Genomic DNA, 25566 nt, shown 5'->3' with positions numbered 1-25566 from the left:
TCAAAGCATTGATTTCTGTATAATAAAAATTATTTCAGTTACTACATACTACAATTGTTATGATTATGTAAGAATAAGGCGTTTGAATATAAAATTTCCTTATAATATAAATTCTCTACTACTATCGGATTTCGACAACCGGCAAGCTATCGAAAAAAATTGCTTGGTAGAAACTTTTTTGGCAGTACATTTTAAGGGTCAAACTTTCGATACTCGAAAGTACCGACTATATAGAATCGCGCTACTGTACCCCGATTCTCTACCACTATCGAATACCGACAACCAGCTAGCTATCGAATTTTTGACATTTAGAATGTACTGCCAAAATATTTCCTACGACGCCCGTCAGAGGCGCTGATCAGATTTTCATACAAAATTTCTCGATGACAGGTCGGTTGTCGGTAGTCGATAGTAGAAGAGAATCGAGCTACTGGTATCTCTAACTTAATCTGGTACAAAAAAAAACATCTAAGAAACTGTTTCTACACATCCGTACAAAAAAGTTCTTACTAAAGAAATTCTCCAACTTATAATATTTTTCCTACATTTTCTCTTTACAAATCCCTTGACTATAAACCTACGTGTCTATAACTATATAACTGTATAGACACGTAGCCTGCATTTCCCGGTAACGAGTGGAAAGCGTTGCGCTGCTGGCTATATGCACTATTAGCTTACAACCTCACATGAGATGAAATCTTTTAATAACATTTTATTTAATTAGATGAAAATTTTTCATGTTTTTAGAGGAATAATTTTGTGAGTTTTCACTAATGATCTAGCAAAAACCTGCTGAAATAGTTGTTTTTTTTTCGAATAATGTGGTCTATTATCAAAAATTATACGAGAATTAGCGTAAAAATGCATTTAATCTTGATTTGCTTGATGTTTCGGCACAGGTAACACGGTCAGTGCAATCTGCGGTGAAATATCATACGTTGTATAATGGGTGAATACCAGACAATTCTAAACATGCAAAGCAAAGGTTTAAAAGTTTTAAAAGTTATTGATGGAAAACTGCCCTTCGAACAGAATGTCCATTTTATTTTTATACGTCACGGGAATAAAAACGCAAATCTGATCCATTAGTTCACAAAAAATAATGTAAAAATATGCGTAGGCCGAGAATCGAACTCGGATCAACTGCTAGTAAGGCAACTATGCTGACCATTACACCACCAACGCATGTGATAGAGCCTTCCAATCTAAGCACCATGAAATATTTTATTTACGCAGCTGTTTAAGAAAATCGTAGCATTCGTCGTGGTTATAATTATCGTTACGCTTACCTCCGAATTTAGGTTCATTAGTGCTCTACCAATATCGACTATCGACAGCTAACTAACAACAAACCCAGATACCTGGGATATATATAACACGATACCCTACGGTAAAACTGGTTGTCAGACTTTCAAGCTTTTGACTAATGTTAACGTCTGTCAAAGATCTTCGAAAATTACAATTTCACGTGCTTTCCAAAACACGGAGGAACTCGATATGTATAAGACGGTCAGCCTTCCACAGAACAACCTCGGCTGTCGTTAACTATGCCACGAAATCCTCGATACTTGAAAATACCGACTGTAAATCATGACACTCTAGAATCACAGAGATAGCTACAAAAATCGACGAACAGTATGACACATCCTGTTGAAGATAGGATCTTGTTGAAGAGAGTCGAAAGGTGCAAAAATCTTGTCCTAATTTAGTAAAATTGAATTAAATACGTACATAATAATATAATATCTCTGGACTTATCTTCAGACCAATCTTCGACAAACTAACCTCGTTACACCTCATCCAGTCAATCGATATAATACCGCCACACGATACACGAGACAGATAGATACATGCCAACACAAGTTAGAGCGAGAGAGCAATACAAACAAACTAGATCCCAGATAGACCGTAGCGATAACTATTTCATATTTTGAATGGAAAATGCAAATGTGTTTGCATTTTATATTTAACTGGCAGTAGTTTATAGCCTGGCTTTCACTGGCTTTAATTAATGTGTTTAATATATAATTATATATTATATCCGGTATTTAGCAATTAGCTCGCCTATTCTATTGAACAATATTTTAATGTAAATTAGAAAAAAACCGTAGAACTTGGCCCGACCCGGGAATCGATTTCGAGACATCGTGGTCATCCGCTGTGTACCGAATAGATCAATCAAAGAAAGTTGAGTTTACAGCACGTAAGTTTGCATATATGTTAGTTTATTTATAAATTGAAACGTGCTAAATAATATACAATAATATGGACCAACCTTACACATGTTTATTTCAGCAATCTATCAACGTTTTTTTACTACCAAGTGAAGATAATCACTCAAAAATGTTGAAATTATACCTTGAATTAACTTATCCTTCTGAAAATACAAGCCCTTAGAATCTTAGTGTATGCTTTTGTATACATACCTGCACACATGCGTATCTGCATGCGTGCGTACTTGCGCGCGTCCATGCGTACGTTCATGCGTGCCTGTTTGCATGCATGCATATAATTGTGCAACGGACATAAAGTAACTCTTACATATTTAAATTAGATACTGATCTAGATTCATAGAGATAGGTACGTATTTGTAAATACGAGATGCTACTGAGAAATGCGCTTTCCTAAGGGACGGTGTGCTTTGATCTGAATTCCTAGAATCTCAGGCTGTCTGTGCTTGCATTGAAATGGTTTATACCATTCTCAAAGGAGATTTTCAAAGGGTTTAAAATATTAAATCATGTTAATACATTTTTGATGCAATTTTTTTTAAGAATATGTAGTATTATTTCATATAATAATTAAAGGCTGATTGTCTGTTGATATTGACAATTAGGCAACTAATGAAAATTGTATGAAAATATTTTTTTGACATATTATTAATTTTCGATATTTCGTTGGGAAAATCGTGCAACGTACCACCTTTAAATAGAAAGCATCGATTTTAAAAGTAACTAGCAGAATTAACAATTTTTTTTAGCAATTAGATACTAGTAATGATTTCTAAAAAAAAAAAACAATGAGAGTTTGTAAAAATATGCGTTGGCCGAGAATCGAACTCGGATCAACTGCTTGGAAGGCAACTATGCTGACCATTACACCACCAACGCATGTGATACAGCCTTCCAAATATTTATTCTGAAAACACATTTTCATATATTTCTTTACAAGTACTTATCGTAATTGTGTTATGATTTTCTACACCTTTTATTACTTATCGCTAAATAAAATAAACTTGCAATAATAGTTTTTGTTACTGAAAATAGTTTTACGTTCTTTTGTTTGGAAGGTTCTATCACATGCGTTGGTGGTGTAATGGTCAGCATAGTTGCCTTCCAAGCAGTTGATCCGAGTTCGATTCTCGGCCAACGCATATTTTTACTGTAATCTTAAGATTTTTTTGAGATTGTAAAGATTTTATTATGAAAATCTTTTAAACAAGTTGTTAAAAGGTTACAGAATTAAAAAAAAAACGTCTTGCAAAAGAGGAATCATATTTTTGCCGAGGTATTTTACATCTAGTACATACTTGTAATCTTCTTTGACTTTACTTAAAGTAGTAAAAAAGAGGTAACAATTTGGTATAAAATCTACAAACTGCCAATAAAAATATGCGTTGGCCGAGAATCGAACTCGGATCAACTGCTTGGAAGGCAACTATGCTGACCATTACACCACCAACGCATGTGATAGAGCCTTCCAAATAGACAAACAAATCATAAAATTTATTTGACTTCTTTGCTCTAATAAGATGCTATTGTTTTCAAACAATACTCTTTAATTACAGTTAACTAAATGGAAGCAAGCATAAGAATTATAAACTTTTCAGGTACCTATAGTTCCTCAGTTCTTTCATAGAGATATAAAGGATTACTCCTTCAGTTTTTAGGAATACTTAGTTACTTCGCAAAAAGTATCATGTGTGTTAATCCAGGTATCAGTATACCAAATTTTATTAAAATCCGTCCAGTGTTTTTAGTGATTCAGTAACAAACATACATCCAACCATACTCACAATCTTTCGTAAGTTTCAAATTAATAGTATATAAACAATAAATAATTTATATCAATTTTAAAGAACATTTTTATAAATCCGCGGGTGCCGATACGGAGGTTTTATTCTAAATATCCACGTTTGCGAATGAAGATGCACGTATCCGCAACAGCCCTAATATATACGTATGTATGGCCTTAGTAAAGCTACACATGACATAATATTAGTTACAATCAGACATAGTACAAGTCGTCAATTCGTTAAGGACGTACTGAAAGTCAAATAACAAACGCTGTAGACATGTTTACTTGAGATATTGAGCTATACAGGGTGTTGAGAATACCGCAGTTGTATAATCATTTACTTTTCTATGTAGTTATTTACATCACGCCTGCCTCTTTGGTCTGGACGGTAGTGTACACGATTACTGATCACGAGGTTTGATTCCTGGGTTGGTCAAAGCGTTTTCTTCTCTAAGACTAATAAATAAATGTAACCCATTACTGTCCCACTGCTGGGCAAGGGTCTCCTCCCGTAATGAGGGGAAGGGTTAGGCTTAGTCCACCACGCTGGCCAAGTGCGGGTTGGGGACTTTGCATGCCCTCAATAAATGTATTAAACAAATCTGTATCTTTAAGACTAGTCAGTTTTAAGTTTGATGATGTGATCGGTACATGGCAAAAGGCTCGCCCCCTATTACATGTGACTTATATTCTTAATGACAAAATGTGTGTTTATTTTTTTCTCCCCTGCCTTCATTTTTACTCAAATAGGAGCTATGTTTTGTATGTTTTTTATCTTTATCATTAAACAACATCTACATTAGCACAATCTACTTTTACGTAATTTTTCAGCAGCTAGTTTCTTTCAAGGTAACAAATTCCAGTTTGCCATCAAATGCTGGCTACAACTGTGTCAACCTTGCAACCTTGTTGGCAGACAGCCAGCGCTTGCGGCTGATTTGATTGATACCTTGATTGTAATTGATGTAGAAATGAGAGTTTTAGGTACAAAAGCGACTTTGTTAAGGTGGGTTTATGCTAGAGAAGTTGTGTATGAACCAGCACACGATACAAATATGTGTTGTGTGAGATATAAATGTCGGACGAGCGTACTTCTAAAATAAAATTGGACTCGGGTCGTGCTTGTCTCATGTTCGGCTCCTCTAGTGTAGACCCACCTTAAGGTCCTGTAAGTCAAAATAACGTATCTATATCAATAAAGCAGAAGAAGTTCGTAAAGATCGTAGCAAAGGACGTTCTTTGGTCTCTATCCATCTCTATGTGAGAAAGGCATACATTTTCTGTATACGGAAAACTATTCAAGAAAATTTCTATGAAAGTAATTGGAAGAATCCAATAATATTTATCCCGATTTAGAAATCTAAACTAAGGCTAAAATTATCAACAAATATATTTACCGCCGTAATGAAACACTCTGTATTGTGTGTACAAAGTTATTACGTCACTATGTGTGTAACACAACTCATTTGGTGACATCGTAACACTAATCTACTCCAACTTTACTAAACTATCTACTATTTCAGATATACGTACACATTTTCAATAAATAACCTTCAGTAAAGTCAATTATTATGACAATCACTAAGGTCAGAGAGGTAAGCATCCCTCGATCCAACCAATATATAGATGGGTGAGCGTAAAATGGATCTATACGTTTTCAATAACTAATTATCAGTAAGATCAACTATTATAGCGGTCACAAAGGTCGGAGAGGTAAACATTGCTTGACAACCTATGTATAGGTATAATATAGACCTTATGGGTGATCGGAAAAAAAACTTACAATGAAGTTAAATTCGTCAGTTGTTAATAATTAAAGAAATACCTAGGTAGTTGTTAAGATAAGAATCCGGATAGTTTATTATTTTACCTATTTAATTTTACTTACGGTGATTTTTGTTCGAAACCTCAAGGAAAAAGTTGCAATTAGTCTCAGCTGTCAAGCTATGTTCCAATAATTCTTATAGTACTTACCTAAGCTTGCTAAGCAAAAATAACCCATAAAATAAAAAAGTCTGTAAAAATATGCGTTGGCCGAGAATCGAACTCGGATCAACTGCTTGGAAGGCAACTATGCTGACCATTACACCACCAACGCATCTGATAGAACCTTTCAAACAAATGTATGCAAAATAATTTCAGTCACGAAAACCATTTGGTTAGATAATTACAATGTATTGTTTTATGGAACAATCAAACTTAATGACTGTTCGTTTATGTATCTCTATCTATGTAACGTGTTAAATACGGTCTGTTTTCAGGGTACTATTTCTTGTATGAAATACTTCAGGGAAACTGTACGACATTTTCACACCATGGGATAGATTTGTGATGATGAGCATTGTGTTAAAAAAACCGTCCAGATGCGAGTCAGATTCGCGCACGAAGGGTTCCCTAAGAAAATATACGAAGAAACACCACCATTGTACCCCAGTTCATTCTTTTTTAACAGAAAACCATAATTTTTTTATATTTTTCCTTTCTAGCTATCACGGTTTATGAGATACAGCCTGAAGAGAGATAGACAGACAGCTGAGGCTTAGTAAATGGGCCCCGTTTTACCCTTTGGGTACGGAACTCTAAAAGTACAATAAAAAAAATTACATACCATCTTTATTGAAAAATGGTACAAGTACAAACATATTATAGCATTTTAAAGTTTAATGTCAAGTATGGCATTTAGTTTTCTGTTGATTTGTTAAACCAAAAGTTTCATAATCAATTAATCTCTATTGTTTAATAACAAAAGAATTCCATTAATATAACGAATAATGAAACTAAGGTTAGAAGACATAAACGTATTTGTAAAGTACTGTTTCAAAGCCTCTATCACATGCGTTGGTGGTGTAATGGTCAGCATAGTTGCCTTCCTAGCAGTTGATCCGAGTTCGATTCTCGGCCAACGCATATTTTTATACCCCTCTTTACCTTTTATAAATTTCTTTACATTCGTTCGTAAATACCGTACAAATTTGTGCGCTACTTATTTTTATATAACCCATTACTATCCCACTGCAGGGCAAGGTCCTCCTTCCAAACAAGAGGGAGGGGTTAGGTCTTGAGTTCACCACGCTGGAAAAGTGCGGGTAGGGGACTTTGCATGCCCTCAATAAATGTATTAAATAAATTTTAGGCATGCAAGGTTTTCTCACAATGTTTTCCTTCACCGTTGGAGCTAATGATAATTATTTCTAATACATACATAACTTCGAAAAGTAATTGGTGTGTTGCCTCGGATTCGAAACTGCAACCACTTGCGTGAGAGGTGTCAACTTAAACCACTCGGCTATCACTACTTTTGTACACTATTAAAATACCTAAATTATTTTAAGTTGGCAACATTCTTAAGCTTTTGGCAGTGGCAACACTACAGTAGTTTTGGCCTCACCTGGGTCAGCCAACATTCCACGGCTATTTCTTTTAAATGATTCTGGAAATTTGCCCGGAATGGAAAGAAAAGATGTTATTATACTATGCAGTTAGAATAGAATTTAAATCTGAGAATATTTACTTTTATTTAAAAGGATGTGGATACTTCAATATTTCAACATTGTTGAGCCAAAAAATAAAAATAGTAAGTATTTATAAGAAGATATTGGTTTGGATTTTTGCAGGTTTTGAAATGTTGTTAACTGCATCATCTCTTTTCGTTTTGGATCTGTAAATTGTACAGTTTATCTACTAGGCATTTATATAAACCAGAATAAAATCACTTACTTAAAAAACATATTCATAAAAAGCGAAATCTTTATAAAACTTATAAATAAAAACAAATCTAAAATTGGGAACATAGCGCATTTTAATAGGGACTTATTAATTGGACGTTTTCAATCACTCTATGTCTTGAGATGAGTTTTATGTTCTGTTTTAAAAACATAAAACCTTTTATTATGAATAACATATCGATAGGGGTAATAGAAATAAACATTAATATTCTAGAACACTAGTTTCGCAGTAGTAAAGGGATAGGGCCTCAACCACAACGCTGGCTATTGGCCAAATGCGGCTTGGCAGGTTTCATACACCATCGAAAACAATGTTTTGCCATTACATCTAGTTTCTAACAAGTAATTATAAACTAAGCATAAACATAATATATTATGTACTTTTAGAAAAAATTGTAAAGAATATTTAATTTTGTGTTAAACTAGGTCACTTTGTAGCATAATTAATTGATAGTCTTAAATGATAATCATGTCTAAAAGCATGATACTATAATAATATTTCACCTACATTGTTTTCAGTTTCATTGTGTTTTATTATAGGTATTATTATGTTGATGAAAATGATAATTTTGAAGACACATAAAACACTAACTAACCTACTCGGTTCCGTTTAAAATAGAGTTTTATGTACGTATATTTAACTCAAGACCCCAATTATATCTCCATATTCTACTCTCCCTAAGTCCGTTCAGTGGTTTCCTCGTGAAAGATAAGCATATAATAATATGCTTTAGAGTTTTAAATATTGCTGCTAAAACGTTACTTAATCCCATTTGTGTAAATTATGAAATCTGTTTTGATTGTAAGGCATAAATCCGTTTGTTCAAAAAATAACTGAAGATCAAAATAATTCATTTCGGTTTTAATCGCGTCGGAACTTGAGTTTCCTTCAGTGTATAGCTGCGAAATAAGCGATTCTTATAAAATTTATTTTGTTTGTATTAAAATAAATAATTTAGACACGTTCATAAATGAAAGATTTACGCATACTAGGTGTATTTGTCCTGAAGATTTTCTAAAGTATTTCAATATCTACTAAAAAATATTCGTCTTAAAAATCACCCTATATTTTTTTCGCGTTTGTTAGAACCCTAGTGAATGACAACAGTTTGTCAGTCTGTGATATCATTGCTTTAAAAAAAAAATGTTGTCAATTTTGGTTATGATTCATGATTTGCAAATGGCATATTAAAAGTTTAAGCAGATTTTATTTATAAACTCATAACTTATTACATAATAATTTATGTACATATTGTACATACATAAAATCACGCCTTCTTCACATAGGGGTAGGCAGAGACTAGAGATTTATTACTTGATAATAATTTACAAAAGTAGTCAGGAATGTGAAGTATAATACCCGCAACCAAATTTTTCTTTAAAAATCTCTGGGAAAATAATCCTCGCGTATTTCATAGCCGCAACTCCAGTAAATGTTATAATTACCAAATAGATTAATTTCGAGTGAATACACTTTGGGCATTCTTTAATCTTGCTCTTTTAATTTATCCGTCACAACGGATTAAGAAATAAGGCTGCCTATCAATTACTCTTTAATTACTACTTTGCCATTCAAATTTTAACAAACTTGGAACAGATTTTTGTGTTTTGTTGTTTTTTTTGGCTGGCGTTGAATTCCTGTGAAATATTTTAAGCTAACGAACACTTATTGACGTAGCAAATTAAATTTTGATACTAAGTTCTTTAACCGACCAATAGTAAGTATGTATATTCTGCTTTTAGGCGACTGCTTGCATGATAAACTCGAAAATGACTGAACGGATTTTCATGCAGCTTTCACTAATAAGTAGTACCCGTATAATTTGTCAAATATAACTTGGTGTCATCTGGGGAAAGCCATGGCGGGAGACTAGTATATTATATGTATAAAAATACGCATATAAATCATCGATAGTGTAATAAATTTTTAAGAAAATCACTACTTATCAAAGTTAACCTATAGTACCTTGTATTATATAATATAATAATATGTATTTATTTAGCTTTATTAGAAAATTTTAACTATGTTTGGGTTTGCAATTATGAAGAAATAAACACGTGTTTTTATAAAATCAACCCCTACTTTTTCTCGCTAATACGCGAGCGGAGCCGCGCGAGTCCACTAGTATGTATATATTATTATATATAAAGTCTTTTATGTCGGTTTATCTGTTGATAGTACAAACGAGTATGTCATTAGCTAGGAGCGGAAGTCATGTGCTGATATCATCTTTGTGCCATTAAATCATCCCTTACCAGTCCTACCCCTGCTGTAATATGACGTCACGATGAGGTATGGTACGGGGTGTTTAGATCATATTTTTATAGCAATATGATGAAGAATATGGTAGAAAATAGCCTGAAAGTGTGTCTGTAGAAATAAAAAAATATTGATATATTTATATTTATCTATACTAATATAATAAAGCTGAAGAGTTTGTTTGTTTGTTTGATTGTTTGTTTGTTTGTTTGTTTGAACGCGCTAATCTCAGGAACTACTGGTCCGATTTGAAAAATTCTTTCAGTGTCAGATAGCCCATTTATCGAGGAAGGCTATAGGCTATATAACATCACGCTACGGCCATAAGGAGCGGAGTAGCAATGAAAAATGTTACAAAAACGGGGAAAATTTCTCTTAGGTGACGCAAGCGAAGTTGCGCGGGTCAGCTAGTAATATAATAAAATTGTAGTTTGTTTGTTTTACCCATTCTCTCTTATGTGACGCAAGCGAAGCTGTGCGGGTAAGCTAGTATAACTTAAATGTTAAAATCTGTCAGTTTGTCTTTACACTTCTGCGGCTTAACTGCTAGACCCTGGTAAAGTTAACAGTAGACATACAAGAAAAATCGGAGTCATAAATAGATTTCTTTAAAAAAATCTACTCCTGTATAAAATTACACGTAAACATGTTAGTCAGCTGGTTAATAAGTACTTTGATTTAAAACATATTTCAGTCCAATTCCCGGGCCGGCAAAAGACAACTTGGATTACAAATGTTTTTAAAGTACATTAAAGCAGCTTGATTTCGATAAATTTCCGGTGCTAACAGGCTTGTTCCTAATTACATAGCGCCAACATTATTCGTTCCAAAAAATCGCTGCGTATTATACACCTCTGTCTACACCTTCAGCTATAACAGGCGTTATAATAATAAAAACACACGAAATAATAAGTAAAATAATAAAGGCAGCAGTGTTAACACGGCGGCCGCTGCGAGTCGTCCACAATAATAACATCCGCGACACTTTATATTTTATACTTATACTAAAACTAAGGCCTACCCGCACAGAGCAGAGACAGAACAGAGATATTTTGTTTTAAATATTTCTGTAATACTGGACTTATATGTATACATAGTGGGTATTATTTTATCGAGGGGATAATTTATACAACCAGTAGTAATTAGCAATTGTGCCATTTAGAAGTCACCAATCTGAAATTAACCCTTTAAAAAGTTTTCATATAAAACTAGGAAATTCAAGCAAAAATATTCAATCTCTTATCAAAACCACAAATAACCGCTGTCATTTTAAACAAAAGTGAAAAGAAATAAGTTGAACTTAACACAAAAATTAGAATTTGTGAAAAAAATCTGCGTTGGCCGAGAATCGAACTCGGATCAACTGCTTGGAAGGCAACTATGCTGACCATTACACCACCAACGCATGTGATTTCAGTTTCAATAAAGTACTTGTGATTTTAACTTAGTTTGTTTGAACAGATGGCTTAGGTTAATTCTAGTAGATTACTATTTTCAAATGGCATTGCGGGCAAAAACAGGTTCTTGAATAACCTAATAGATATACTTACTAAATATTATTACTATAATTTACACTAGACCCTTGCCCAGCAGTGGGATAGCTACGGCTTAAAATAAACACATTAGAAATTAAATTATAGTTTGGAATAACATACATTTTAGTACTTATTTTCAAATTCAATACTTATAATATAATCTAATCAAAATTAAAGGCCTCAAAAAATTGCTAAATAAAGCCAAAAAATGTTTAACTTGTAAATAGAATCTCTAAAATATCAACAGCAACTATCTACTATGACTAAGTTATTGTTAAATTACCGTAGAAAACTCAAACTTCGTTAAAACAATGATTTTCCACTCATTTAGTTTTAACTCATGTGAACAATTTTGTAGTTTCATACGCTATGTCTGAGTTGGATCTGTGAAACATAATGTAAGCAACTTATTTTACAGACGATTGGGTTTGTATAACAAGATTGAAGTGGGTCTTAAAGAAAATATGTTCTTTTAAGCCGAAATATTTACATAAAATTATGTTTATAACATAAGAGTTGTTATACCCGAATATGTAGGCAGAGATGTCGCTCATCCGGAGCGACAGAGACTTAACTGCAAAAAATCCGAAAATGATTTAATTATACCAAAATTATACTTATTCAATCCCCATTGGAAGTGAATAATTTTACGCTAGAGTGCAAAAAGTCGTAGAAATATTACATTTTGGCGCGCGAATACTAGGCGCCAACATGGAATATAAAAACTTAAAAACGGTGTTGTATGAATTGAATTTAGATTATTGTTACTTTTTATAGGTTTGGTAATCTTTTCACCGTGCCATAAGACTAGTCAAATCTGTATCAACAAATATAGTCAATATTTAAACAACTGGAATAGAACAATGAACAAATAATAAGATTTCATTTGATACTACTTTTATAGCCTGAAAATCACATGCGTTGGTGGTGTAATGGTCAGCATAGTTGCCTTCCAAGCAGTTGATCCGAGTTCGATTCTCGGCCAACGCAGATTTTTAAACTATATTTTTTACTTTTTGTAATATTTAACATATATTTGATTTTTATTAAGGTCCATATTTTATACCTAAAAGAAAATCTTATATTGTTTATAAAACTTTACACTTTCCATCCAAATATGCTTTTTCGAAATCTGAAAACCATATAGGACGAAAGAACCTAACAAAAGGCGCATTCCTAATGGATTCAGATTCTTCAAACACGATTGCTCTTTTCGTACAGGCCAATGTACAACCTGATTCCTTCCCTACTCTGTGCACACCCCATTTAAGATGTAAACACATAAGTATAGAGGACTACCCCCCTCCCCCCCAGCGGGGGGCGCTTTCAGCTCAGTCGAAGCGGCGAGGTGCCGCGGAAAAGACGCGTGGAGCCGCGCTCCCCAAAAAAAATACCCAAAAAAAACAAATTTATTATTTCATTTATTTCACTATATACCTTTTTATTTTCTCCTATAAATAATACTAACAAATAAATAAAAAAATCGAGTGTTTCTCCCCAAAAAACGCATTGCAGTAACCAAATACGGGGGTAACTGTTTTGAATAGTTGTGTGAGCCGAAAAATTCCTCTTTCCAAAATGCTCCCTTCCTTTTTTGTTCGCTTCATATAAAGTTCGTGTAATAACGTCAATTTTGGAATGCCTTTTGGATCATGACGGGTTGAACAAGTGAGTTGAAGATACTATTGATTGTATGCTGTAGTATTGTGGGGTCTCAAAGACCTTGGGCAGTACATGACCTCAATCACGATAGGCTTAGTCTGAGGTCCATTAATTTATCTAAAATTTAGTTATTAAGTATGAAATATTAGTGTTTTGCGCATTGATTTACGGTAGCAATAAATAAGAGCGTTTACATCTTAACCTATTTCTATCTTCAATAAAAGCTGCGTTGTCTTATTTTTCTTTTTAATCTTTTTCTCATAAGGTTTTGGTTAACTAAGTGTCAAAATTATATCAGCGTAAAGCTTAAGACTTGGTTTAAGGACTGACATTTTGCTTTTAAAATAGCTAAGTTTGCCATTTTATGTGTCTGTATAATATTAATGTTCAGAACACTATTTTCAAATCCAGCGTAAAGCTTAAGACTTGGTTTAAAGATTGCTTTCTTACTTTAAATATAGCTAAGATTGAATTTTTATCTGTCTGTATGTATATAGAAATGTTCAGATTAAGTATATTATGTATGTACAAATCGCTATGCCACGACAATGTTTTATACCTGACTGAACGCGAAATAAGAGCATTTGAGTATGAAGGTCTTATTCGTATTCTTTATCAATGTTTCTCTCACTATTGTAAAATTTCTAATATTTTATTGTCTACCTCTTATTCAATACACCTATTTCAATTTTATCTCTGCACCATTCCACGGTAAACTGAAAAATAATTACATTGCTTGTGATTTCCTTCCCCTAGATTTGGTCCCTGGAAGTTACAGTGTTAAATTTGTATTTAATTGTTGTTGTGCATAAATAAAAAAGAGGAGTGGCACTTAGGGGTATGAAATCTTATCTTAAGAAGATAATGGGTATGAAAAATAGAAGTTCGCCGATTCTCAGACCCTTCTTAATATGCTCACAAAATTTCATGAGAATCGGTCAAGCCGTTTCGGAGGAGTATGGTAACTAACATTGTGACATGAGAATTTTATATATAAGATATTAGCACCTTCTTTTTGCCTGTGAAATCGTCGTTGTCAAAACATATCTTTGCTAATAATATCCTATATCTATTTTCCTATCCAGCTTATGAAAATGTGTAGAAATTACATCAAAATCCTTTCAGTAGTTTTGCCGTGATTAAGTAACTAGCATCCATCCAAGCTCTCGCAACTTTAATATTAAGTATACATCATATTCTACAAAAAACCGACATACTCCAGATGTTCATTTATTTCTCTTACATGGTGTGGACATTTAAGTTGCTGTGAGAAGATTCTTCGACGTCGACATATATTTTCTTCCAAAATTTATATTTAACTAGCTGACCCGCGCAACTTCGCTTGCGTCACATTTGTAACATGTTTTACTGGTACTCTGCTCCTATTGGTCGTAGCGATATATAACCTATAACCTTCCTCGATAATTGGGCTATCTAACACTGAAAGAACTTTTCAAATCGGTCCAGTAGTTCCTGAGATTAGCGCGTTCAAACAAACAAACAAACTCTTCAGCTTTATAATATTAGTATAGATTTAATTTAAAAACAACCATTGTCTTTTTCATATTACAACACGTTTGTACACCTCTCTCTCTGTTCTACCCCTATTTGTCCCCTAATTCGTTGGGGGAAGTATATTACTTTCCTTTTCCTTCAATTTACTTGTTACTAAATTCGCTGCGGCTTCCAGGCATTTCGGGATTGTAATAATTTCTGGGATTCCAACGTCATGATTTATTTTATATGAAACGGGAGTATGCATTTAATTTTGCTTGGTGTTTTGACTAGGTTCTTGAATTGTCTGTATTCTATTTGCCTAATCGTATCCATGTACAGGAGTGTCCCTACAGATGCAAATGTTGTTTTAATGGTGTTGGTTTCCTTACTATAATACCAAGTTATTGCAGTTTTCAATTTCAGGGCTAGGTGACAGTCTGTCCAAAACTATTTTTTATCAATCCGTAGGTGTCCCACTGCTGGGCAAGGGTGTCCTCCCAAACGTGAGAAGGGTAAGACCTTGAGTCCACTACGGTTGCACCATATTTGAGGCTTTGTCGCATACCCTTGATAAAAGTGTTAAACAATTTAATTGAAATAAAAAAAAAAGCTGCCACTGCTGGGCAAAATTTTCCCTTCTAAAATACATCAAGCTAAAAAACTCCGGCTTGAAAACAAATGCAAAATTCCTTCCTTTACTTGGATCCTTTCCAACTGTAACAAATGATATGGTTTTATATACCAAAAGGATTAGTAGGATTCTTTATTGGAGCAGTTTACGAGCACCATAATACCTTATTACCCTACTAGATGCTACGATTACTGGCTTTGTGGGCAGATAAGCTGCTTATAACATCTTCTGTATGTTTATGTGAAACTGTTATTAAGTTTTAAATGTCGCCATATTTTAGAAATTTGTGTTTCGTATTGTTGTCCTTTGGAGGGAGAAAACTAGGATAGTTTTAAGATGTTCCTTTTGTTTTTAGACGTATAACTTGTCATGTTGTCTGTACACATATTAAATATCGTCGTAGTATAATATAAAATTAAGTTCCCCATCAGGTGGTGTTCGCTATTTTTTTAAGATTAGTGAACGAATTTACGTACGATTTTTCCCATTAGACAGTATTTTACGAAGAATTTTGTGTATGATTTTAAAGGTTAAGTTAATTGTGCCTTAAAAATAGATAGTATAATTAATACCAGCTGTGAACACTAGATTACAGATTCAAGTATGTATAAAGAGAAATAGATTCTGAACAAAAAAATATGGGCTCTTTTTCAGATTATATAAATACAATAAAATGCTACATTAAACCCGACCTGGGTTAAATCAGAACTGAACTAGCATATTATATTATATTCGCTTAGCCTTTGTTCCAAACTATGTTGGAGTCGGCTTCCAGTCTCACCGGATGCAGCTGGATACCAGTGTTTTACATGGAGCGACTGCCTATCTGACCTCCACAACCCAGTTACTTGGGTATTAACACGATACCCTTCGGTAAGACTGGTTGTCAGACTTTCAAGCTTCTGACTACTGTTAACGACTGTCAAAGATCTTCGAAAATGACAGCCGGGACCCACAATTTAACGTGCCTTCCGAAACACGGAGGAACTCGATATGTATAAGATGGTCACCCATCCACGGAACAACCTCGGCAAGCGTAGCTTAACCTCAGAGATCGATCCGTGCGGCTGTTGTAAACTAAGCCACGAGCTCCTCATATTGTACCAAGCCTTTATTCATCTCTAAAACTAATATCAGCAAAATCTTTTTTTCTATACGAAATTGTCCTTGTTTTCAACATTCTTACTCTTATTTATTCATAGCTATTGATTCTATAGCAAAAACTCCAAGTTGTCAGTGATTTACGAGGAAACTTGCCAACCTACAGACGATGACGGCACTCAAACTTTCTGAGTCACTAGTTTGAGATCCGGCGACAGTTTCGAGATCGGCTTTTATTTTCTTTTGGAAATATTGTCTAGTTATATAGCGTTCTTGGTGACTGTGCTATCTATATCTACTTTCTTACTGCCCTACTATACTAATGGTATAAATGTGAAAGTTTGTGATGCATGTATGTATATTTGTTACTCTTTTACGCAAAATGTACAGTACTAATTTAAATGTTACTTGGCACAGAGATCGTTTAAAGACTGAACCCATAAGTTACTTTTAAACCGGGATATTGTTTAGGACGAAGTTGCTAGCAGAACCTAGTATATTACAAATGCGAAATTCTGTCTGTTTGTCTCTCGGTATGTTTGTTATATTTTCACCAAATATTTTTTTATAACAATAATCATTGAGCATTGATTAGAGCAGTGATAGCCGAGTGGTATAAGTTGACACCAACCCACGCAAGTGGTCGCAGGTTCGAACCCAAGGCAACACACCAATGACTTTTCGAAGTTATGTGTGTATTAGAAATAATTGTCACATGCTCCAACGGTGAAGGAAAACATCGTGAGGAAACCTTGCATGCCTAAAATTTGTTTAATACATTTATTGAGGGCATGCAAAGTCCCCAACCCGCACTTGGCCAGCGTGGTGGACTCAAGGCCTAACCCCTCCCTCATTACGGGAGGAGACCCTTGCCCAGCAGTGGGACAGTAATGGGTTAAATTTATTTATTTATTATTATTTTATTTATAATCATTGAGATACTGGAAGAGCTATAGGGCTATCATACATAATATCACGCCTGTTATACCCGGTGGCATAGGCAGAGGTATATGAAATACACTCACGTTTCGCCGTTAGCAATGTTGTAGGGGGCGAGGCTATTAACATAGGCTATCATTAGCAAGAAAATAAGCTACAATGCGTAAGCAGTACCAATTACATTTCTAACTAAAATATTTTTTTATATTTTGCCTTTGAACGTCCTACGATGTCTGGACGAGTTATTTTTAACGTTCTTTGAAAACAGAAGCCACATTTACTTTGCGACTTTTACCGCAATAATATTCTTCGTAATTAATTAGCAAAAGAGGTTAAGTTATTTTTGCTTCTATAAATATGACACTTTTATTTTTGTTTCTTTGTAAGACTAGATCATAAAAATCGAGATTTTGTTGCTTGTAGAGTGGACTACTACTAAGTAAAGCAGTTTCCCTGTGATTTCCATATCTATGAAAATCAGTAGTAGAGATCTTACGCCTATAACTACGTACAAAGTATTTGAAATGGTCACCTATATTGTAATTTTTTATCCGTTTCGGTATTTATAACTATTTAACTGGAAATATTAATAAAAATTTCCCATCCATAGAATCACGCCTTCTCGTTCCCATGGTTGTAGACAGAGACTAAAGAAAGCATATGTATACGTAAGTACATAAAATAAAGCCTTTTTCGAATAGACGTAGAATGCAAACAGTCAAAGACCACAAAACACCACTTGCTGCGATCTCTTCAAACTTCTCTAACTTCATTTAACAATTTTCTAAAAATCATTCAACTTCTCTTTCATACTCCACCGTCCCTATAGATAACTAAAAAAAACAGGTTCTTTATGCACTTAATATCCTGCTTTAAAACACCCATAACGGAAGTAAGATAAAATTAGTTTCAAAAAAACTAAATGAGTCCATCTTAGGTCTCCGCAAATAGCCCTATTTGGCACAGACATCGAACCCATTATTATCTTTCACTTAACTTGAAATGACCACTGGGGAAAACTTTTATAGCGAATTAAACTTTTATACTTAGTTACAAAGATAAATTTGGGGAAACCCATGAAAAAGACCATATACTTCTTTTATGGTCTTAAACGTTGCCATTAAGGTAAATGCTCTTTTATTGGTGAAAGTTATTTTGGAACCATTCGGATGTTATGTTTTCTATAATTGATGTATTTTAAAAGCAATTTTTTTTTCGGTACATAGATTTGCGTAACTTGCTCTTAGAATATTAATAAAGTCAAATAAGCGATTTATGTACCATTATGTACTTCACTGTTTTTGAAATTAAGTGCTATTTTCTCAAAAGAGCTCAATATCTTTATAACAAATCTCTCTCATACTCGAAACAATAATTTGAGATGAGCGTGCCTAATTAGATAATAATAATAAATAATAATTATTAACCCATTAATGTCCCACTGCTGGGCAAGGGTCTCCTCCCGTAATGCGAGAGGGGTTAGGCCTTGAGGCCACTACGCTGGCCAAGTGCGGGTTGGGGACTTAACAGTCTGTTATTATTTTTAAATTTAAATTGTTACTTTACCGTATTAAACATACAGCATACATGACAAAACTAAGTAAGTACTAAGTGCTTAGAAATAATCAACAATTTTATTCAATTACCCTTATCACTGCTCTAAATTTAAAAGGTCACGGATAGCAGTCGTTCATAATGAAATGATAACAAAATTATTTGAATATTTGTTATTAATTTCACATCACAGTACCTTAGGTACATTTTATTGAAGCAGTCTTTCACATGCGTTGGTGGTGTAATGGTCAGCATAGTTGCCTTCCAAGCAGTTGATCCGGGTTCGATTCCCGGCCAACGCATATGTTTTTCTTTTCCAGTATAATTTTTCTTACATTTTGTGAAAATAATTTGTTAAACATTTTGATTTAATTAATCCTTGTTTCGTTTTTAATTTAAAGTTTTAAAGTTTTGACAGTACAATTAAAGTTCTTTGTTGTTAAAGATGTTGTGTTAGTTTAGTTCAAGTTGTATTAATAACGGAATTGTTTGTTTGTATTTACTTAGAAGTAAATTGATTGTAAAATCTTTAGATTTTGATAGTTACGGTTATTTAGAGTTTTGTTTTATACAAATAGACAAACAATATAATCTTTGTATTTAAGACGATAAGCAGAGCATACGCATTGCTCCCTGTGTAGTAGATTGCTATTAAGAATGAATGCATACATACATTACGTGTTCCCTTTCCTTTACGCATTCCTACGTTTCATTAAATTTTTATGTGCATAGGTGCAACTGTTATTTTTGGGTTTTTTAATTCATACCCCTGAAATAATGAGGTGTTTTTTAAAATTATACGAATCTCGGTATTTTTTTAATTACAAACTGAGCAGTGTTTGTAATCAAAAATAAAATAAAGTATGTTTATTTTGCTTTGTCTAACGAAACATCACGGGAAATCCGTACAAAAAAATAAATCTTGCTTCTTTTAAAGATACATCAAACCTCTGTCCCACAAAGTGTCTTAGAATCTTAAAAACCACCCCAAAAAAATAACTAATTGCATTAAAAAATCCATTTTCAGAAACAAAAAATAAATGACCAACATTACTTAACGTGAAACACGTTTTACGAAGGTTGGACCCTAAGGTTGGGGGTAAAAAAACAGCTGCCTCATAATTACATATCGTGGTCAGCCCTTAAAAGGGAGCTGAGAATTTTTGCGACCCTTAGGGTACCTTTGCACTAAAGATAGCTTACATTTTTGTGGGTATCTTTTTTAACTAGATTTTCTTTCGTGAATTTTTTTAAAGTATGTTTTTAGCTAGGTTTGTTGCTATTTTGGGGTAGATATTTAAGGGTGTGTAATATCTCTACATAGCTGTGAAATTCTAGATAATCTATATTATTTCAGTAGCAATTACTTTTAATATTTACGTTGCCTTAACAAATGCAAATGCAAAACAATGTCGTTATCACGTATAGTACAGTTATGAACAATAATTGAGACAGTACTAACATCTCCTCAAAAAGGTAAAGCTTAGTTAAAATACCAATCATAACCACCTATCAAAAGCCAACCTCATTACAGGTAGCTTACATTTCTGATCTCAGAATTTTAATATTTTCTACGCATATTCCATCGTTACACTATGCCGTTTGACGCAGATTCGTAGTTAGGCATTTCTATCGCTCGCTTCTTAGCTATCTTACATACCCTCAGTGGAAAACCATCCTTACTTTCTCCATAAACTACCAAAAACTTGAAGATAGTAAGTTTTGGATGGATTTAGTGAACTAATTTCTTAGTTCGCTAGTTTATTGGGAGTTTTCTTTAAGAGTTAAGTCGATAACATAAAATGGTGGAAATTATTTTCGTAAGAGCGACTCGGTAGAGAACTGAGTGGAAGGAGTTTAACATCTCTTTGGGTTTTGAAATTACTGACTTGATATAACTGTCATTTTCTAGCGTCATTTTACGAGCTGGTCTTTGAAATTTAGTTTTTTCCTCTTTTCAGAAAACGTTTTTTAGCGTGTTGGCCAAAGCTCTGCCCCTATTTGCATGAGACCAATAAAACTAACGGCCAAACGTGCTTAACAGGCGTGATATTATGTATGATTTTAAGCTGTTTGTATTTTTTGTTTTGCTTCTTTTCCTTTTGCAGCTGCTTCAAAGACACTTTGGGTTATAACACGATATCCCTCAGTGACTGGTTGTGATACTTTCAAGCTTCTGACTACTGGGAACGACTGTCAAAATTCTTTGAAAATGACAGTCGGGGCCCACAATTTAACGTGTCTTCCGAAACACGGAGAAACTCAGTGTGTATAACCTGGTCACCCATCCACTAACAAAGCAAGCGTAGCTTAACCTGACAATCGATACTGGTGAATTAGACTTAACTACGCGCTTTCAATTCTATCCACGAAAATTTACCAAAAAAAAAATCTAATAACGAAATAATTCCGTACATTTTTTGGATACGATTTGACATCACTAAGCCTCATAATACCGGTGCCCAGGTGTGTGTTCCCAACAGCTGGGTACAATATAAATTGTCTCAAGTTCCCAACCATATTTTTGGCTGAAAGTTGCGTAATAAAATCCGAAGTCTGATGATGATATTAAAAGTTGTATAGGATTAGAATTTTGAGTTGAAGTTTTGAATTAGGCTTATTTTAAGTAAATTCTGCTTTTCCGTTAATCAAATTGATTCTTAGCTAGATAACATTAATATAATTATTGAACAAAAGATTATATTTTTGGTTGGGCTAAGCCTTACTTTAAGTAAAATCTGCTTTTCCGTTAATCAAATTGATTCTTAGCAGACACAATTAACATTATCTTAGTGAGGTATATGAACAATAGATTGTAGAATCTTTAGATAAAGGTTAAATGATACTAGTTTTTTAATAGAAAAACTCCGTTTTTTCTTTATTTATAAAGAACTCCCGCACTACAATTACTCTTGTGTCGCGGGGACTTTTACAAACATACAAACAATGGGCACAAAGTACAACCGACACAATTATTTGTGGATCGCACTAATAATTGTTCCGTGTGGGAATCGAACTCATGACGAAACCACTGCGCCACTGTGTATAATAATCATTTACCGTAAAACGGGGTGAATAGAAACAATTTTCAACTTTGTCCTAAAAATTTGTAGCGAATAACTTGTTATTTTTATTGTCAGGTTGTTTTATATCATGTCCGGCGCCATGAAGAAAGAGTTAAAACCATATTTGTCCAAAAATATGCATAGTTTTACGATATTTCATTAAAAAAATGGTCAATTTCTATTCACCCAGCGATAGGGGTGAATCGAAACGACCAAAGGGGTGAATGGAAAAATTGTGTTTTAAAACGTTTTTTCAGTTAACAATATTGTATCTTTATAGATAAATATACACCTAAAGAGATAAACACTCCAAACAACTCATTAGAAAAGAAATTCCACTTTAAATACAAAGTTTTGAAAAAAATGTATTGACCATTAAGGCATTCGAGGACGGTTGACTTTGAAGCAATTTTTTGGGTATAAATATCAATTTAAACATTTAAACAATTATGACACCGCAGAGAAGTAATATCGACGTGTAATCATTTCAAATTTGAACAAAATTCTTAAACGAGGAGTACTCAAACATTGGGCTTGAAAAATTTCCTGATTTTTTTTCTATTCACCCCGCGAATTCTATTCACCCCGTTTTACGGTATAGCAAAAATAAATAAATCCTATCTGTTATGGTCTCACTACGATCTGCTAAACTGTTTTAAATGAAGTTTATATGAAAGATTAATCACCCCAGTAAAGATATATACGTTTTCATCCTATGCGAGAGGAGCTGCGCGCAAAAGCTAGAAATTTATAATATTACCGCATAGTTTAGCAAAGTTAGCTAGATGAGCTTCAGATTCCAGGCTTTTTAATTATAAAAGCATGTAATAAGGGATTTTAATTAAATTTTTAACTTGTTGTTGCACAACTCTAGCCTATAATTAGTTAACTACTCACATACTATTATTATAAACTAGTAAGTCCAGAGCAAAGGGCTGATTTGCTATAATATATTTTTTTATATCTCCACGCAAAGGTTCACCAATAACTGGTTATTATTGAGAAATATTTTAAATCATATTTGCAAAGATCAATTGCTATACCTTTCCCGATGTGGGAATCAAACCCAAGAGCACGTGATGCGCAGTCGCATACACTATCGACCGCGCTACAGCGGCAGTTTCATACTACACATAATACCTTAATATTATAATTTTTGACATGTTAAAATATATAAAACATTAATTTCAGAAAGAATAATGTTATCAGAACAACAAAAGTGTTTTACTGACATCCATTTGTTTTGTTATCAACAATCTTAATTGGCGTTAAGTCACCTCGCTTAATAATACCTGCGTATTTGGAATTTATGAATTACTTTTATGTTTATTTAGGTGACCACATTTCGAACATGTCACAATACACTTCGACTATGATATTCGTGCCTAAGTACTTACTAGTATTCTCAGAATCTAAACTGTAGATATGTTACAAATAAGAAAGTTTTAATGCTTGTTATTCACTATTATTCAGTAACACCATAACTTTTCAACGGATTTTGTAATAAAGTACTCAGATAGTTTATAACCTGTATAAACAGAATTTAACAATCGGAAAAAGCATAGAATGATTGATATTATATCTTTCCTGAAAAATAATAATTTACACCATTTTTAAAATTATTTTCTAATCTAGGCGAATACTAAATTGCAAAGATACTAAATTGAAAAAAATACAGAATATTGTGTAATAACTTCATCAGTTCTTGCGCTTGTTTTCACATTAAAATCGTGCGTAAACTCGGTATTGTCGAGTATTAAAATTTTGATATTTAAAATGGACTGCTAAAATAGATCTTATGACGCCCGTCAGAAGCGCTGATCAGATTTTCATACATATTGTTCCGATCACTAGCCGGTTGTCGGTAGTCGATATCAGTAGAAAATGGATATCTCCTACCTACAACCGGATACCTGTGCAACCGTGGTTTCAACCCCTTCCTGTCATAATACCTGTATATTAATCCCCGAATAGGGGAGGGTGTGTGAAATTAGTCCAAATAAAAAGTAGGTCAGACAAGGGTGAATGAATATATGTTGTATGGTGTCCGAGCTCAGAGGTAAAAGGGGTAGGAATGTCTCTTTTTGTGGGTAAAATATTTTGGGGTGACCTTGAGATGTTACCCTTATTTATAATATTTTAGAGTGTGATGTTTAGGAGTAGCCTTGAAATAGTTTCAAGAAAAGCAACCATGAATGCAGGTCTTGTAGCCAGCGTGTACCTCTTTCAGAGTGGTATTTTTCATATGTAAACGATATCTATTTATTTTACCTATATATTTCCGTATGAAGTCTCCGTGCTTCGGAGGCACGCTAAAAATCTAAGATAACAGTCGTTAAGCCACGTCAAAGGCCTTCGGGCGGCTTGAACAACTTTGGCACAAAGTTGACCACTAATCATACGATGAGATAATCTAGAATTTATTTAAGACCTATCTTTTTGAACGGAGACGGACGCCTTTAATATAGCACTACGTACCAAAATTCGGTTTATCGCTCCAAAAACTGGCCAAATAATATTAAAACGAAACCAAAGTATAAACACAAAGCGTCCTTTGAATCAATACAAGACAACTGATTGTCAGATAGAGGCTTGTTTGTTCCGTCAAAATTAATTGTTTCCATGAAAAATTGATCTTTTTGTTCCGACGCGTTTGTTTTCAACATCGGGAATCGGTAATTAATTGGTGTTTGTTAAGGTTTGTACCTTCAATTAATTATACAATATTTTGAAGCTTGCTCGAATATGAAAATGGTTTTTATAGTTCTTTGCTAACCCAACTCATGTTTGTCTACAATGAAGAATGTAACGTTAATTGCTTTTATCTTCTTTTTATTGCGTTTCAGCTGCTAGAATGGAAAGCAGATATGGGTAGATTACACCATTTTTTAGTATAAGTCTAGTATAAGTCAATAGTCTTCGAATAATGCAACTGTGTCAAATATGTCCCTTAATTTAGAGACGTTTACAATAAAACAAATGAAGGAGTAGAAATTGCTAACTATTACAGGAGCTCGATTCTCTACTACTACCGACTGCCGACAACCGGCTAATCATCGAGAAATTAGTATGAAAATCTGATCAGCGCCTATAACGGGTGTCGTAGGAACTATTTTGGCTGTACATTTTACATGTCAAACTCTCGATACTCGACAGTACAGATTATACAAAAACGTGCTACAGGTAATATTTTAGTAACCAAAAACGTCAAAAAATTTAACCCAACATAAAAATCAAAAGATCATTTTGGGTATAAATTTTCAAAAGCCACACATTTTATACTTGATGACGTTATATAGCCTAAAACCTTCCTCGATAGATAGTCTATTCAACACAAAAATATTTTTTCCATTGGAACCGGTAGTTCCTGAGATTAGCACGTTCAAACAAACAAACTCTTCAGCTTTATAATATTAGTATAGATTTTTTTGTAAATTGATCCAAAAACACATAAATTCTTCTATTTTTAGCACTGTATGTATACATATATATTACATAGATATACATACTTTCCATGTCTACAGTTCTCCAAGCCAAGGGCTTTCCAACGTTAAGTAATTTTAGATGTTTCATCAAATTC

The 25566-nt window shown here is 33.7% G+C and overlaps 1 protein-coding gene and 9 non-coding genes across 10 annotated transcripts in view; 5 read left to right on the top strand and 5 right to left on the bottom strand.

Annotated features, from left to right (window-relative positions):
- Positions 1 to 1113: 1113 nt before the first annotated feature.
- Positions 1114 to 1185, bottom strand: TRNAV-UAC (transfer RNA valine (anticodon UAC)). The gene has a single exon. It is a non-coding gene; the product is annotated as a tRNA-Val (tRNA).
- A 1853-nt stretch (positions 1186 to 3038) lies between these two features.
- Positions 3039 to 3110, bottom strand: TRNAG-UCC (transfer RNA glycine (anticodon UCC)). Its single transcript has one exon. It is a non-coding gene; the product is annotated as a tRNA-Gly (tRNA).
- Positions 3111 to 3301: 191 nt separating this feature from the next.
- Positions 3302 to 3373, top strand: TRNAG-UCC (transfer RNA glycine (anticodon UCC)). Its single transcript has one exon. It is a non-coding gene; the product is annotated as a tRNA-Gly (tRNA).
- Positions 3374 to 3612: 239 nt separating this feature from the next.
- Positions 3613 to 3684, bottom strand: TRNAG-UCC (transfer RNA glycine (anticodon UCC)). Its single transcript has one exon. It is a non-coding gene; the product is annotated as a tRNA-Gly (tRNA).
- Positions 3685 to 6043: 2359 nt separating this feature from the next.
- On the bottom strand, positions 6044 to 6115 carry TRNAG-UCC (transfer RNA glycine (anticodon UCC)). Its single transcript has one exon. It is a non-coding gene; the product is annotated as a tRNA-Gly (tRNA).
- Positions 6116 to 6852: 737 nt separating this feature from the next.
- TRNAG-UCC (transfer RNA glycine (anticodon UCC)) lies at positions 6853 to 6924 on the top strand. The gene has a single exon. It is a non-coding gene; the product is annotated as a tRNA-Gly (tRNA).
- Positions 6925 to 11335: 4411 nt separating this feature from the next.
- On the bottom strand, positions 11336 to 11407 carry TRNAG-UCC (transfer RNA glycine (anticodon UCC)). Its single transcript has one exon. It is a non-coding gene; the product is annotated as a tRNA-Gly (tRNA).
- A 1048-nt stretch (positions 11408 to 12455) lies between these two features.
- Positions 12456 to 12527, top strand: TRNAG-UCC (transfer RNA glycine (anticodon UCC)). Its single transcript has one exon. It is a non-coding gene; the product is annotated as a tRNA-Gly (tRNA).
- Positions 12528 to 12884: 357 nt separating this feature from the next.
- LOC142983253 (facilitated trehalose transporter Tret1-like) overlaps positions 12885 to 25566 on the top strand; it is a 63614-nt gene continuing 50932 nt past the window's right edge. Inside the window, exon 1 of the mRNA XM_076130170.1 lies at positions 12885 to 13205. The gene's annotated coding sequence lies outside the window, so the exon portion shown is untranslated. The remainder of the gene's footprint in view (positions 13206 to 25566) is intronic.
- Positions 19152 to 19223, top strand: TRNAG-UCC (transfer RNA glycine (anticodon UCC)). The gene has a single exon. It is a non-coding gene; the product is annotated as a tRNA-Gly (tRNA).

The sequence above is a fragment of the Anticarsia gemmatalis genome, chromosome 23 (genome assembly GCF_050436995.1).
Source record: "Anticarsia gemmatalis isolate Benzon Research Colony breed Stoneville strain chromosome 23, ilAntGemm2 primary, whole genome shotgun sequence".
NCBI lineage: Eukaryota > Metazoa > Arthropoda > Insecta > Lepidoptera > Erebidae > Anticarsia > Anticarsia gemmatalis.
This window is presented reverse-complemented; position numbering and strand designations above follow the sequence as displayed.